Here is a 16,424-nt window from a genome sequence, read left to right as displayed (position 1 = left end):
TATACAGAAAAACAGGATGGGGGGTGTAAAGTATCATGCCTTGTTTTATCCAAAGAGCATTTAATTATTCCTATCGATTGTGCTTCCACTACCTCCAGTAGTGCCCACCTGAATTAAATGGAATCATCAGTAATAAAGAGTCAAATCTTTGCTTCAAGTTAACAGCCCAGCTTTTCACACAGCTTATTGTTTTTGCTCCATTCTTGCCCACTTCAGGCTCACTCTAGAAACAGCAGCTACAATCTAGATCCTCTCTTCAGAGAGCATCCCCCACCTTTCATAACAGTGCGTGGTCACAGACAATCTTCATATCTTTATCAGCCACAGCTCTTAAGCCTTATTTAATAGCAAGAACTGGCCATGAGTGGAGAAAAGTGCTCTAGACAAGTAACAACCAGTCTGTTGATGCCCAAATACAGCACAGGGAAAGCACAACCAGCCTCTTGTGTTTAAGGCTGACAGGCATAGTTGCAAGTACAGCATCTTCTAAAATTCCTCCACAAGTCAACAGGGACAAAGCTCTGCTCAATTTCTGGCTAAACAATTTGCTTTAGAAATTGCAGAAGAAAAGATAATCCACCTTTCACTCTGCTCAGAAGTAACACCAATCTTGGTAAGATATTATTAGAGATTTAATAGATACAGAATTACACAAAACTTAAATGGATTAGATGACACCTATAGGCTGCTTCTCAGTGAAGTTTAGGGCAGTGGCAGGACTGTTTTTAACACAGTATTACCTAGTGCTTTGTTTAGTTTCAGCACCGTACCATGATTTAAATTGTATTAACGTTTGATATTTAACTGCCAGTGTACATCTGCACACAATTCTCCCAATTCTAACAATGCTGAAAGTGTTGAGAACCTTTGCAGAGCTCAAGAATATACAAACATATGCTACTATTTGTTCTTACACCCTTAAAAGCAAAAACAAATAAAAAAGCAGTACAAAGGGAAGAAAAGAGGGAATAATAAAAATCATGTCCTAAACTGGAAGACATCCACCAGAAGAACTTTTTGCTATTCAGCTTGAGCGTTCCAGCACAGAGTTTCATTGTCTCACTTCAAATTACTCATCTGAGTAGCAGCTCAAATGACTGCCCCCCCCCCCCCCCTTCAGCATTTCTCCATTTTGCATGCTGGCAGGCTGTGCAAGTTTAGGTGGATCACACTGAAAACCCACAACAAAATCCAGAAATGAGACATTAAAGCATCTGGTCAGCCCACAGTCATGACACTTGGCATTCACAACAAATCCAGCAGGGGATATTTCAAAGATCCATGTTAGCGGACTGACAGTCCTGACATAGGTGATCTGGATTCACAGTTAAGACAATAGGTCTTTTCCCAGCTGTGCGACTGCTGATTAAACTAACATTGTACAATGATTTGTAATTGCCATCTTGCAGTGAGACTACAGAGGATGACCAAAATCCTGACATCTGGACATAAGAATAATACTATGGTGGTTGTTGTCAGCATTACTCTGTTCTTTCTAGGCCAGCAACTCCAGCAGACAACATTAACGGCACATCTGCACATCCATCCAAGGTGCAGCACACAGTTACCAGCCAAGGGAGCACTGGGCTCCCACAGCACACAAACCACAGGACAACACACTCAAGTGGCACTCTCATGGGAAAATACTGCAAGCATCTGACAGCAAAGCCTCCTTTCAGTCTCACAGTATGCAGATGCCAGACACCCTGCAGGTGAGTATATCCTATGCAATGGTACCTAAATTACCAGATGAGAGACAAATTTATTACAATACCTGTCACCCCTGAGGCAGTGCTTAGGCTACCTAGATGGAAGCCATCGACAGACCATCTTACCCAAAACCACAGCCAACTCCCTGGCCACTGGCTTCCTCCGCCATCCCCATTCCCCAGCAGGACATGTCCTGCTACCCCCAGGTCATCTTCTGCATGGCAGTGGGTCCTGGCAGTCTGGTCTCCCAAAACTACCTCCACACTTTTGGTTTTCTCCAAATCCAGGCACTCTCCCTCCGCCTTGAAGACGGGACCCTCTTGGCTTCACTCTGTCTGCAAAATCCCTCTGTGTCTTGCACTTCTCTATTACCTGTGGTACACTGGCCTGTTTCCAGCTGCTGTTTGATTGCTGCCATTCTGAAAACCATTTAGGGTTGTTTTGGAAATGCATGCACTTGTGCTTACTGAAGTAACCTGAGATGAAATGGAATTCGCCAATATCAAGACAGCTAGAAGGCAGAGACGGTGACTCGCATACCAGCAATTTGGAGTTAGAAAGTGCCATCTCCAATTTTGAGTCCAATAACCAATAAAACATATGCTTTCTGTCAGCCTTCTCCTCCTTAGTGATTTCAGCTGTAATCTCTGAACCTGAGCATGCTTACATCTAACAGCCGTAATGGCTGACCATTCCAAAAAGGAAGATCAGCCAAGTGTCCCTTACCTTCTTCCTTACATGCTCTACCATTTAGATTCAAGCCCAACCACAAAGTCATTTCAGGTATTTTGATTTCCATTCAAAGAAAGAACAAGCAACTTTTGGCCAGGGGAAGTGACACAGCCAGACTGCACAAAGCGAATAGGCAGCTCTGCAGAAAGGACCCAGGAGTCTGGACTCAGCAATGGGCAGCTCTTAAAAGGCTCTGAGCAAAACCAGAAACTTCAGCTCCAAAACCCCCTTCATTTTATTGAGTCCATCAAGCACTACTGAAAATAATAATTTCTGAGTGACAAGACAATTAGTGACTCAAGTAACAACACCTGCTCAAGCAGGGTAGCTGTGTACCTGGATCTGCACAACAGTCATAATTTGTTTCTTAGTCAATGGTGGAAGCTATTGTTACCCACCAAACAGGTACAGTGCTGAACCAGCTAACCTGATGAGTGCATGAAAACGGCACAGTTACGTGCTCAGGAGGCAGAAAGGCTGCAGAGCAGAGCGACAGCCCATGCACAGCTCCAGCTCTGCCAGGTCTCTGGTGCACTCAAAAGGACTTCTAACAGAGGTCATTTCTGCACCAAGCTTCTATCTCCAGGCATCTCTTCAATCAACAGATTTGTTCAAGATCACAAGGTTTTGTTTCAACATAAGTGACAAAATCAGTATAACTTTGTGAAAGCACATTTAGACTATAAGAGCAGACTTTCCAGAAGTACCATAGCACCATGTACGGCAAAGGTCAGGCAATGAGACAGACACAAACAATAGGAAGTAGATTAAAAATGTTGGTGAGACACTTTGGTATAGTTATACTGAAGTGTTACAAAACAGAAGACTGCCTAGATGGGCTACGGGAAAGTAGAACAATGGATCTCCACAGCTTTGAAGTTTTCCTTTGTCTATGGCAAAAGGATAGGGCTCAAAATTAGTTCAGGATACTGAACCACCTGCACAAACTAACACAGCAACAGCTCAGCCTTCCTTTCAACTACATGACTGATCTGGCCATATCATGTAGCAAAAGGTTATCTGTCAATCACCTTACAAACTTAATTCAGACACATAAAAGATGATCTGTTCGAAGTTGGCTAATAAGAAAATTAAGATTACTAATTACATATGCTGCGATCAGTTTATGGTTTCAACACCACAACTTTGTGGCTTAAATGAACACTGCGAAATCAAACGTCATGTTCCTGAATCTTTCCTTTCCCATCTGGAAATCTAAATCAGATGTGAAGAAGAGGTGACAGCTCAGCATTTCCATGAAGCATGTGTTCACTGGCATCCCCAAAGTGCCTTATGCAGACTCCTTCTGACCTCCTGCCAAGTTACGGTGTCCAAGCAATCACTGAAGGACCATGGGGGACTTCTGGGGTCATCCAGCAAGTTTGCTCCTCATTTTCACCTGGAAGTATTTGCTTCAGGATTGTTAAGAGAGAGGTGGATGGATATTAGGTGTAGCAGTCAATGGCAGAGTGAAAAGATCCAGCACAAATCCTCTGAGATTTCATTAAAGCTGCCACAGTTCTAAGTTTGTATAAAAAGAGGGGAGGGGAAGGTTTAGAGAATCAGGTCTCTTACCTCACCGATGTATTTTATCCAAATGACTCAAAACCTCCATAACTGCTGAAAGTCAGGCAAACTTTGATCAGCATCAAATGTAAACAGCAATATGAATGTCAAAAGAACTAGAGCATTACAGTATTTTAAACAGGCATTTCAGGATTTTAACACAGATGGTTTTCCCAACATACAAGACACATTCCACTGAAGCAACAGCTCTGCATACAACCAAATATTTGTAGAGGTGCAAGCATGCTGGAACACACCTTGAGAGCCTCCACAATTATGCTGGGCTTTGTGGTAAACAAGCCCTGAAGCCACCTCCCTAGCATACATCTCCATGGGTCCATTCTAAAGACTGCCCTGATCTTGAGCTACATCCCTATCTCAGAATAGAAACAAGTGAAGAAGAAAAAAATATCAGAACAGTACAATCTCCAAGAGCCATCAAAATAGAAGACAAAAGAAAGATTAAATACACAGTAGTAAAGGCGCAGGATAACAGTGACTTGCAATGTATTCACACCCAGGTGGCTGCAGTGTACCCTGCAGGATGGAGCTGGTCCATACCCCTTGGAGAAGGGCCTCGTGCTTAGGAGGGAGTGTGACAAAGAAGCCCAGCACACATCTATTGCAGACACGAACTCCTGCCTCTTGGCTCACAGTCCCCCGTCCCATCCCACCCCCCCGTCTGTGCTCAGTCAGCACCGCCTGCCAAGAAGGACAAAGCTGATGATGGGGGAAAGGGGAAAAATCAAGTTTGCAGAAGTACTAAATATATAAATCTCTGGCCAAGGTGAACGTGGGAAAAATTCTTCAGGAGGGCCGTCACATTTAGCAAGTTTTGCCAGATCATTACTCTTGTAATGCAAAGGGGAGAAACAGCAACACCATGTTTCCTTATTATGACTCGCCTCCTTTATCACAGATCTCTGAAGCACCAAGTAATTTAGTAGTTGCTATGGAAACTGCTAGTTTTATTGAACAGCCCTGAAAGGGTCAAGAGGTACCATGAAACTGGCCAACTGTAAGTTATTTCCCGGGTAAACATCTGCTTCATTTTAGTTGCCCTACCACTTCTCTGTTTTGTTGTTAGAACAGTATTTGGACTGACTCCAGAATAGGTGTCATTCTTCAGTGGGGCTGCAACAGGTAGGTCCAAAAATAGCAATTTTCATGCTCCAATACACTGTAAAATCCGTCACACAGAGAAGCCATACTGAGGGCAGAACAGCTAAGGGACTGTGGGACTATTCCTTCTCCCACACATCAGCACTGACCTGAGACAGCGGGAACCAGCATGAAACTTATGTTTTCCACTGTGATCCCCAGAGGTCTCATATTGCTGCTTACAACAGCCATGAAATGCCTACCAGACTGATCCACTCATGCCTTTGGAGAAGGTATGCAACAGACCAGTAGAAGAGTGCCCATTTCTGTGCTCAGCTTCCTAACCCTGAGACAGGACAGTCTCCCTTGCTAGCATGGGTCTGTGCTCTAGGAACACAAAACATCCCATTGCCTGCACTGGACTACCAGAAAACAAAGTGATCTATCTTCTTTTATTCATCATGTGGAAATTAACACCTGAAATTACAAACGCCAGTTAGCAGCATCTATTCCTACAGGCAAGGAGAACAGCAAGAGTACCGGCTGCATCTCCAACAGCTATTAAACTCACTAGATTTGTTTCAGTCCCACAAAAGTGCCTTCCTTCCCAAATCCCTTATTATCACTGCTTCTTGAATGCGTCTGTTGTAAACCCAAAAGCATCAGCAAAAAGCAATAAGAGTGTAGGAGCAAGGTTTCATCTGTGGAGGATGCAAACAGCTTTTCAGTGCAGAGGCACTCCCTGTTTCTTTTCGTGGACAGAAAGCTGCTCTAGGCAGCATCACCTGGAAAACCTTATTCCAACATCTTGTACCTTCAAGTTACAACTGTACTTAACTCAAATAACTGGGGTGGGCAGGAGAGAACATTTTATTACAGAACATACCTGAATTTAAGAGGCTGCATGCTCTCTAATGACAACCATGCCCAAGCTCTTTGCTCAGGGCAAGCCAGTAAAGGGCAGGCTGTGTTCCTTCCCCACAAGTTCCCTCCATTCCTCATTTGGCTGAAATTATCCAAGTGATGACAAAGAAAGCAAAAGCTACATCTGTGTAGAGAAGTTTTGGTCTTTCTCACATATCCTGTGAACTCCATTACTTCTGTGAAGTCCTGGCTTGGAAGAAAATATTCTAAACTCTGAGGCATTTGGCATGCCTTGGTATGGAGAGTCCAGCCCTTATTCAAACTTTCCATCCCAAGGAACCCCAGGAGAAATGAAGACATTTCTCTGTACATCCACAGGAAAAATTTCCCCTTTGTCGGGTGGTGAGTTTGTAATATTAATATTGGTTCTCTTTTCTAAAATTATCCACCACGCGCTAAAACTTCCACACACCAGAACACAGCACATACCTTAGTGCTGCCTCTGTTGGGACACACTCAGTGGAAGAGCTGGAATGAGCTCTTTGCAATGGCCGCTGCTGCAGCCTCAAGCATGGCTGGTGGGTACTAGTGGCTCTCACGATGCTGGAGCTTTCCTGCTTGCAGAGCATACGTCTGGACTCCTGAGAAAATTATCAGTGGATGACTCCATTCAGATCAGGCCTCTATCCCTAAGTGCACACGCTCAAATTCTTGTGTTATCACACTCTTATTTAAGACTTGCAACCACAGTCTGGAGTCTTTTTGGAAAGCAGATCCCCCAGTGAATTGTGTGACATTCTTTAAAAAACATCTCTACTCAGTGAAGACTAACAATTTTAACTTTAACAGTTGTCTTGCGACTACTCTGTCCCTTGAAGACAGCAAGTTGCCTGCACAGCTAAAGGGCATGAGGTCTGCCCTATGCACATCTTTTCTCTTCTGCGACCGGCACCAAGTCACTCCCAGTCTGCAACAATCATCATCTAACCCCTGAAACATGCAACGGTGCAAGGGACGGGCTTGAGTACAGGGTGCATGGCTGGAAGTTTCTTAGAGAGAAGGGACAAAGTGCATGCTTGGTTCTTTCTATTAACAAACATGCTCTTCCCAGAACAAGGGGCCTCATGGCAGGCAGAGGAAGGAGCAAAACTTAGGTCAAGAGAAGTCCAAAAGGCGCAGAGCATGAAGGAAGGGACTGTCTTCTCATAGTTGCTTGTAATGCTAGGACTGTACAGAAACTGCAAATTATGCCAATACAAATACACCAAAACCAAGAGGAACATTCCTGTGTCACAGTTACTTCCAGCTAACAGCACTTCATTACACTTGGACTCTGATGCAGGCAGGTGCTGGGTGGTAGAAAAGCTTTCCTGTGTACAAATACGGCAGGACGTGCCCAGCAAAGAGAGGTCATCCATCTCTAGAGGCATGGACTCAGGAATGCTGAAGGAGAAAGCCAAGCACCGCCCTTCCCCAAGGCCAAAGTCAAGCCGGAGGACCATAAGTCCCAGTTTACTGAAGCTGCTCAACAGCAGAATGATCTCAAGCATTCATTCTCTCCTGACTAACAGACAGAGCAACTGCCCCTACAAAACCAACAGCGTGAGGTTTTCAGTAGCAAGGATCTGTTTGGCGTTCAGCAACTAAACACCGTGCAGTAACGGCCGCTGCACAGCCGGCTCTTGCTTCAACCAGGAGTCCATCAGGACAGGCAGAAACCAAGCAGGCCCTCAAGTGCAAGGCACACACCACCTGCAGAGACCTCATCAGCAGTGCCCCTGAGGATAAACCCTTTGTTAACTACTTCTTGCAACTTCCTCTTCCACTGGCCTCTATTTTGGCATTTCCACAGAGATTTTCTGAAAAACAGTATGTTGCTGTTTCACTGCAGCATTCTTGCAGAATAAATGCAGCCATGGTGAAAACTAAAATATATCTCTAGGGAAAGAGAAAGTTAGTAATAATTACAGTTTTCTGAGGAAATCGTCAGATAATAGGGACGGCTGTGGCCTCTTCACTTTATGTGAACTATAAAAATTTGAATACCCTTGGGCAAGAGGTTTAAGACAGTAAGCAACAAGAAAAATTCCTCCACAAGGTACCAAGAAAAAGCCACAACAACAAAGAGCAGAAAGCACTGTCTGCTGCTTGCCACCAGCCTGCAACTCCATCAGGGTGCCAGGAGGTGAACAAGCAGGCTTAGTGAATAATTGAAGACACAATAATGAAACCTCAGAATGTCAGAGACATAATACAGTTTTGTAGGTTTCATCACAAAGCCTTTGAATTCCCAAATAAGACACACTGAATAATTTATCCTTGTGTCAATACTGGGTCAGCAGCTGTTCACTCACCGCTAACGATGCTCCAACATGCTTCAAGACACTCGAATGGGTCTGAACAGATTAACATGCAGGGTCCAGAGGGTAGAGGTGATGGAAATTCAACCCATTCACCCTTCCAAACACTAAGCTCAGATAAACACATGTAGACCCAGCAGTCATGCCACATGCATGAGGTCCCACAGGTTCTGAACTTGCTTCAGGGCTGCCCAACACCACCTCGTCCTGGTGCTGCTCCTCAGCAGCAAGAGAGCAGGAAGCTAACCCATGCTGACCTGGCTCCAGGCTGGCATTTACCACCCCGTCACCCAGACCTGTGCTCATCCAATTTGAACCCAGAGCCTCACCCTACTTTATGGTCCCCTACTAGTTGTATCAGCCATGGCATGGGGAAAAACAAAAAAAACAAAAAAAAAAACCCAAAATACTCAAGCCAAAGGAGTCAGCCCTGTCCTTCTGCTCTAAAGCTCTCTCTCTCATACAGCTAACAGAGACACTCAGAGACACTCATCCCAGGAACCTGATTTCATGGCCTTGTTAAATAGGAAGGTCAGTATATTTGGGGAAAAATAAACATGACTGACAATATAAACTATGAATCTGCTTCTTTTAATTTGGAATACTCCCTGTGGGCTCCTGGCTTCACAAAGTAGGGTCTGCTGTCCTGTATCTGAGCCCATCCTTCAGCTGCATACTGACAAGAGCTGTCCCCGCCGAACTGCTCTGTGAGGCAACAGAACAAACCTTTCGCAGACCCGCTGAGTTCACACATCAAGTGCTGCCAAACAGAAACACTGCATACAGTGTTGCAGCCTGACAGACAAAAAATTGTGAGAACAAACTCATGCATGCAGTTTTATTAGAATTCCACATCAGTTTCCCAGTTCTGCTGCAACTGCCTGAAGTACAGCATTTGCAGCTCTGGCAAAGACGCCCACTTTATTTGATTATGCATGTTCTTCCCAGCATCCAAAATGAACAATAGCAGAAAAACTGTAACTGTCTGCCATATCTAGAAGTCCCCAGTCATAGCTCTAGGATATTAAATACTACTCACTCAGCAGAACAGGCAGTGTCCAGCACAGCAGAACTTGGTACCTAATTGTATGTGAAAAAACAGATAATATACCAAGTCAAGAAGAAAGTGTGAATGAGGACAAAGACCCCACTGAAATATTAATTCTAGTACGATGAGCACTGCATAGCCTTTGTCTAGCCATCATCTGGAATTGCCAGGTATTTATGTGCACTCAGATTTTAACAGCTGATTTTATTGGTTTAGTTTTAATTTTTTTCACATTTTCAGCATTCACTGATGGGCAAGCACACGAGCAGCAATCCACACCTGGTCTGTTTAACCAAGAGCTGTACAGCAGCAGGTACAAATCCCAGTATTTCCAAGGGAAATCCCACAATTACCACACTCAACCACCCGTGATAGGGTCAAAGAGTACAGCTCAATCTGCCCTGGAAATCTGCTTTCCTAGAAATCTGCTTTAGATAATATGAATACCCAGGCACCTAACACACACAGCAAAGCTTGCAGGATTTAAGTCAATTCTCAACCGCCAAGGACTTACCCAAACGTTACAGTCTTGAAGCAGCCCCCATCAATACTAACTGACCTGGTGGCATGAGTAATTACCTCCTAGTTCATCCTTTAAATGACAGAAGAATTCTTCTCAGCTGAGCTGTTCCCCTGAGCATCTCCCTGGGAGGAGAGAGCACCATATCAGAAGCAGAGCTGCATGCTTGTAGCTTTCCCTGCAGAAAAGGCAAGTTCTCACTAATGAATTTCCCTCTCCACCTATGCTCACATTAGTTTTGTAAAGTATCAGATTATTTGGGGGGGGGAAGTGATGCAACTACACTGTGCACACGTTCTTTTGACTTTGATGATAACAAATGCTTTCTATTGTTTCTCTTAAAAATCTCTTTATCATTTAAATGAAAAAATCTATAGAGATTTGCAGTAAATTTCATGAGGTATTAGTTATGTCTATTCATTTGTAAGATACAACAAATTCTTCCATATGAGACCTCTTGGTCTGCTATGCTAACTGATAATCTTTGATTCTGCACCATCTTTTAGCAGAAGCTCCTTTTCTTTCTCAAAACTTGACACATTCAGAATGCTTCCACAGACCTTGCAATCAGCCCAGCTCTGCTCTATGCTGCTAATACAAAGCAACTAAACATGGCTGCACCACAGAACAGTCACACTACAAAGGTTTCTGATTCTGTTAGGACTAATTCTTGGCAGCTTCACTTCAGTAAGGTGAGTTACATACCAAGTTCTGTACTCATCACTGCTTTAAGCTCTGGCTCCCAGTTACCATCTGAGGTCTGTAAGCTGCATGCAGGATCTGACCAACACCACTCAACAATTACTTATGATCATCAAGATAGTTATAATAATGCTGAAGAAAGCATCAAGTGCCCAAATACCTACAGCTGGAGAGTAAGCAGAATTCACTGTTTGTGAAGAGAAGCCAAAACCCTTGCTGTACAAAGGGAATGTCCACATGCACTCTGAACAGTCCTGACCCACAACCTGGAGCAATCCGCACTCAGTTCCAAGGCTCCTAGATGACATCACTGATAAAGTGGGACTGTGCCCCGGTGATCTTCAGTAACTCAATACAGAGAAGATTCGAACAATGCCTGGGTGCTAAAAAGGGAGATGAAACATTTTTTAAAGAAATGTAAAGTGAGAATTAAGAGTCTGGAAAGATTTGGTCATTTAAATGACAACGTGTCAGACAAAGGCAAAAGACAAGGAATGAATGAAAAAATCAAATTTTAAGTGTGCACACATGCGCTCAAGCATATGTAACAGAAAAAGACATCCAGTGGCATGCAGATCAATCACGCTAACATCACATTAACATCAGAAAACTCAGCTTTGTGTTAGTGTATGTATACCAGTATAAAAACAGACATAAGAAAAGGCGTAATTGCTACAATTGCACCAGGGTCACCGTGTCCCTGTACTGTCCTGCAGCAGTTTTTCTGCAGATGAGCTAAGGTGTCTTTCATTTAATTCTTGCATAATGAAGTGAAGGTCTGTTGTGGTTTAACCCCAGCCAGCAACCAAGCATCACACAGCCGCTCACTCACTTCCCCCCACACACAGTGGGATGGGAGAGAGAATCAGGAAAAAAAAAAAAGTAAAACTTGTGGGTTGAGATAAGAACAGTTTAAAAGAACAGAGAAGAGGAAACTAATAATGATAATGATAACACTAATAAAATGACAATAATAATAAAGGAAATATACAAAACAAGCGATGCACAATGCAATTATGCAATTGCTCACCACTTGCCAACTGATGCCCAGCTAGCTACTGAGCAGCAATCCCCCCCGCCCGTTTATATACTGGGCATGACGTCACATGGTATGGAATATCCCTTTGGCCAGTTTGGGACAGCTGTCCTGGCTGTGTCCCCTCCCAACTTCTTGTGCCCCTCCAGCCTTCTTGCTGGCTGGGCATGAGAAGCTGAAAAATCCTTGACTTAGTCTAAACACTACTTAGCAACAACAGAAAACATCAGTGTGTTATCAACATTCTTCTCATACTAAATCCAAAACATAACACTATCCCAGCTACTAGAAAGAAAATTAACTCTATCCCAACCAAAACAAAGACAAGGTCTTTGCTAAATACGTCATTAAATAATTCTAAGAATAATTCCAAGTTTTTAACTCTTTATATGACAATCTTTCAAGGCATCTATTCTTTCTCATCACACATCTTCAAACACACTTCTAATCAAGGTGCCATGTGTCAACAAGGAAATCACTATGCAAGATCACAACCACCACAGTGGGTCTGACAAAAGGTCCCTCCAGACCTGTATGTGCTTCTGGCAGAAGCCAGCAGTGGATTCTATGGGAGGAACAGGGCAAGCGTGTAGTGACTGTCCTCAAAGCACCTCCTCACACTTCACCTCTTTGTGACTTGGTATAACCTGGAAATGTGAATGCACTACATTATTTCTTTCCTGTATTCTTAACTCTTTTTGAAGTTTTAATGCTATATGTTTCTTCAGTACTACAGCTGTCCACACCTGTATGCTACAACATGCTGGAGATTAAGGGTGTACCAATGATGCCCAGGAACTCAAGAGAGATTGAAAGGAAGAGTTTCTCCGACATAAGAGTTGCTTTAAACAGAGGCATAGCAAGACCCTACCTCAGCAGCTGGAGATATCTCTCTGTCACATTAGGCAACCAGATCTCACAATCAGGGACTCAGACAACCAAACAAGTGTTAAGCACAGGAAATCCATGTGGTTTCCTTACAGACGGCAATGTTGGATCTCGCAGACCACTGGCTTGATGTGATCTTGGCCAAGTCACTTCTCTCTGTACTGCAGCTGAGCAGATCTGCAGAGAATAATACCTACCATTCTTTGCAAATAATGCAAGACCCTTGCGTAAGGACAAGCTTTAAGTGCTGTTAAGTGGGAGACAGGAGTTTCATCATGGCTCATGGCATTACGTAGGAGAGTTCTACAGAGGTACATTCTTCATTTAACCAGACAATAAATACATGAAAGCTAAAAACTCTTTCTCTTAATTGAAAAATGAAACAATTAGGAAGTGCCTTTTTCTGGGAACATGCTGCTTCCACTGCAGCATGACAGAGGTTATTTTGAACTTATTACTTTGACTGGATTCAGCTGTAAGTAATTAAATTAGTCATAGAAGTCTGCTCTATAAATGGAACCTACAAAAGCAATTACCATAGCTTCCATTAGATCAGTAAGCAATGGCAGCTCTGTTTGATGTAAACCAAAAGGAACATTATTTATACTGCACGAGAAATCAAAGTAATTCAGTCCCCTTGCAGAGATTTGCTTTGAAAATTACAGTTTTCAGTGAAGAGAGTCACAGGTTATAAATTTCAGCCATGTTCTGCTCCTTCCAGTTTAACAGCCTTGTGGGCAAAAAAGACAATTTTATCATATGATTCAAAGGGACTATTTTGGCTCCAGTTCTGTACTCAGAAACCAGACAAAGGAAAAGCTAAATTAAACATGCAAGAGATAGGGTGACTAAGGATCAAGATTTTTTTAAAAATATTTTTATATGTGCTTTTGCTCTTGTTGGAATCTAAACTATGCAGAAGCTGATGGACCTGTGAACCAGTTGGTATCTCTCAGCCTAGACTCTGAGCATATACATTTTCACTTCTCAAACCTCCACTGGAGAAGTCAACTAGAAACAGCAAGTTTGGAATGGAAACAAAATGAAACAAAACCACCAAAGAAACCAAACTACCAGATAGGATACTGAGAAGCACAGCCTTCTGCTCCCACCTCTGAGGGTACCAGGAAAAATATGAAAGTAAAAATTACTATCTGACAAAAACACCTATCCCAAACACACCAGCAAGGTGCAAATGCAAAACTATGTGTCATAGCCAGACCAGACAGCATATCCTAGACTTAAGGCTACCTGACATCTTCTCATGATGCCCATTTTCTGCCACTTACAAAATTTTGCCAAACGGATACAGTTGAAATCTCCCATACTGGTTATCGACATGAGACTAGTCACCTAAAAAAAGTGCTAAACAGTACAGCCATTTCTCTGAGCAGCATTGTGGGGATTTTTTTTCCTTTGAGTTTAAAAAAATTTGAAAAACCCAGCTATTTATTTTCCCTCTGCCTCCCCAAAAAATTTGGAACCAGAATCTGAAAATAAGCAAGGGTGTCAGAAATACATTTGGCCAACCTGCATACGTTATACTTGGGAGAGTCTTGGTACAGTTCAGCAGTTACCTAATCATCCAAGTCCCTTACAGGTATTTTTTCACCTCAATGCTGCAAGATGTAGGGGGGATGTTGTCTGGTTTTGGGTGGGTTTTGCTGTTTTTATCTTTTTTTAAACACATCATTTGAGTTACACTAGCAAAGTAAATTTAAACAGTATTAAAATACTAATTTTTTTTTAAAAATCAAATTCAAAATGTAAAAAAATGGCAAAAATAAAGGTGTACTGGCAACCAGAATTCAGGCCTTCCATGTATACATTGTCTCTTTCCCTAGTAGTATCAACACATCCCCTTCTCCCAGCCAAATGTAAAAAAAAAAAAAACAAAACACCCAAACAAAAAAAACACAACAAAAAAAGAAGCAACCACCAAACCACCCAAAACATCCCAACAAGCCACTTGTCTTGGGTTTGCGTGGCAAAGTTTTGGTAGCAGGGGGGCTACAGGGGTGGCTTCTGTGAGAAGCTGCTAGAAGCTGCTCCTGTGTCTGACAGAGCCAGGGCCAGCCAGCTCCAAGATGGACCCTGCTGCTGACCAAGACCAAGCCCATCAGCAACGGTGGTAGTGCCTCGGGATAACAGATTTAAGAAGGGGGAAAAAAAAATCCACAAACCTCCGCAACAGAAACTGCAGCCAGGAGAGAGGAGTGAGATATGTGAGAGAACCAACCCTGCAGACCCCCAGGTCAGTGAAGAAGGAGGGGGAGGAGATGCTCCGGGCACCGGAGCAGACATTCCCCGGCAGCCCCTGGTGAAGACCATGGTGAGGCAGGCTGTCCCCCTGCAGCCCATGGAGGTCCACGGTGGAGCAGATATCCACCTGCAGCCTGGGGAGGACTCCACACCGGAGCAAGGGGATGCCCGAAGTAGGCTGTGACCCCGTGGGAAGCCCTGTCGTGGTTTAACCCCAGCCAGCAACTAAGCACCACGCAGCCGCTCACTCCGGTTTCAGTCAGCAAACGGTCCCCGCGGGAGGCTGTGAAAGGCCGCTTCTCCTCGCAGCCTCGGCCGAGCGGCGCTTGGTGCATTGGCCGGGAAACGAACCCGGGCCTCCCGCATGGCAGGCGAAAATTCTACCACTGAACCACCAATGCGGGTGGCAGCAGTACTGGAGCAGGCTCCTGGCAGGACCTGTGGCCCCGTGGAGAGAGGAGCCCACGCTGGAACAGGTTTGCTGGCAGGACTCGTGACACCACGGGGGACCCACGCTGGAGCAGTCTGTGCCTGAAGGACTGCAGCCCGTGGGAAGGACTCACACTGGAGCAGTTCGTGAAGAACTGCAGCCTGTGGGAAGGACTCATGTTGGAGAAGTTCGTAGAGGACTGTCTCATGACCCCACGCTGGAACAGGGGAAGAAGGTGAGGAGTCCTCTCCCTGAGGAGGAAGGAGCAGCAGAGACAATGTGTGATGAACTGACCACAACCCCCATCCCCATCCCCCTCTGCTGCTGGCAGGGAGAAGGTAGAGAAAATCAGGAGTGGAGTTGAGCCTGGGAAGGAGGGAGGGTGTGGCAGGGAAGGTGGTTTTAAGGTTTGGTTTTATTTCTCATTATCCTACTCTGATTTCATTGGTAATAAATAAAACTAATTTCCCCAAGTCGAGTCTGTTTCGCTGTCCTGGTTTCAGCCGGGATGGAGTTAACTGTCTTCCTAGTAGCTGGTACAGTGCTATGTTTTGAGTTCAGTATGTGAAGAATGTTGATAACACTGATGTTTTCAGTTGTTGCTCAGTAGTGTTTAGACTATGGTCCGGGATTTTTCAGCTTCTCATGCCCAGCCAGGGCACCTGACCCAAACTGGCCAACGGTGTATTCCATACCATGTGACGTCCCATCTAGTTTAGGAACTGGGAAGGGGGGGGGCAGGTTTTTTTTTTGTTTGGTTTTTTTTTTTTTTTTTTTTTTTTGGCCGCTCGGGGACTGGCTGGGTGTCGGTCGGCGGGTGGTGAGCAATTGCCCTGTGCATCATTTGTACATTTCAATCCTTTTATTACTTACTGTTGTCATTTTATTAGTGTTATCATTATCATTATTAGTTTCTTCTTTTCTGTTCTATTAAACTGTTCTTATCTCAACCCAGGAGTTTTACTTCTTTTCCTGATTTTCTCCCCCATCCCACTGGATGGGGGGGAAGTGAGTGAGCGGCTGCGTGGTGCTTAGTTGCTGGCTGGGGTTAAACCACGACATTCGCCCATGACAGTAATTGGTGAGTGATCTCCCTTGTCCTTACCTCAACCCACAAGCCTTTTGTTATATTTTCTCTCCCCCGTCCAGCTGAGGAGGGGAGTGATAAAGCAGCTTTGGTGGGCACCTGGCATCCAGCCAGGGTC

General features: G+C 44.1%; 1 protein-coding gene and 1 non-coding gene across 5 annotated transcripts in view; both read right to left on the bottom strand.

Annotated features, from left to right (window-relative positions):
• Positions 1–16,424, bottom strand: part of TTC28 (tetratricopeptide repeat domain 28) — a 202,181-nt gene that overhangs the window by 88,952 nt on the left and 96,805 nt on the right. The window lies entirely within an intron of this gene.
• On the bottom strand, positions 15,120–15,190 carry TRNAG-GCC (transfer RNA glycine (anticodon GCC)). Its single transcript has one exon. It is a non-coding gene; the product is annotated as a tRNA-Gly (tRNA).

Source organism: Buteo buteo, chromosome 11 (assembly GCF_964188355.1).
Source record: "Buteo buteo chromosome 11, bButBut1.hap1.1, whole genome shotgun sequence".
Classification (NCBI taxonomy): Eukaryota; Metazoa; Chordata; class Aves; order Accipitriformes; family Accipitridae; genus Buteo; species Buteo buteo.
The sequence above is the reverse complement of the archived record's forward strand: the minus strand, read 5'-3'. Positions and strand labels throughout refer to the sequence as shown.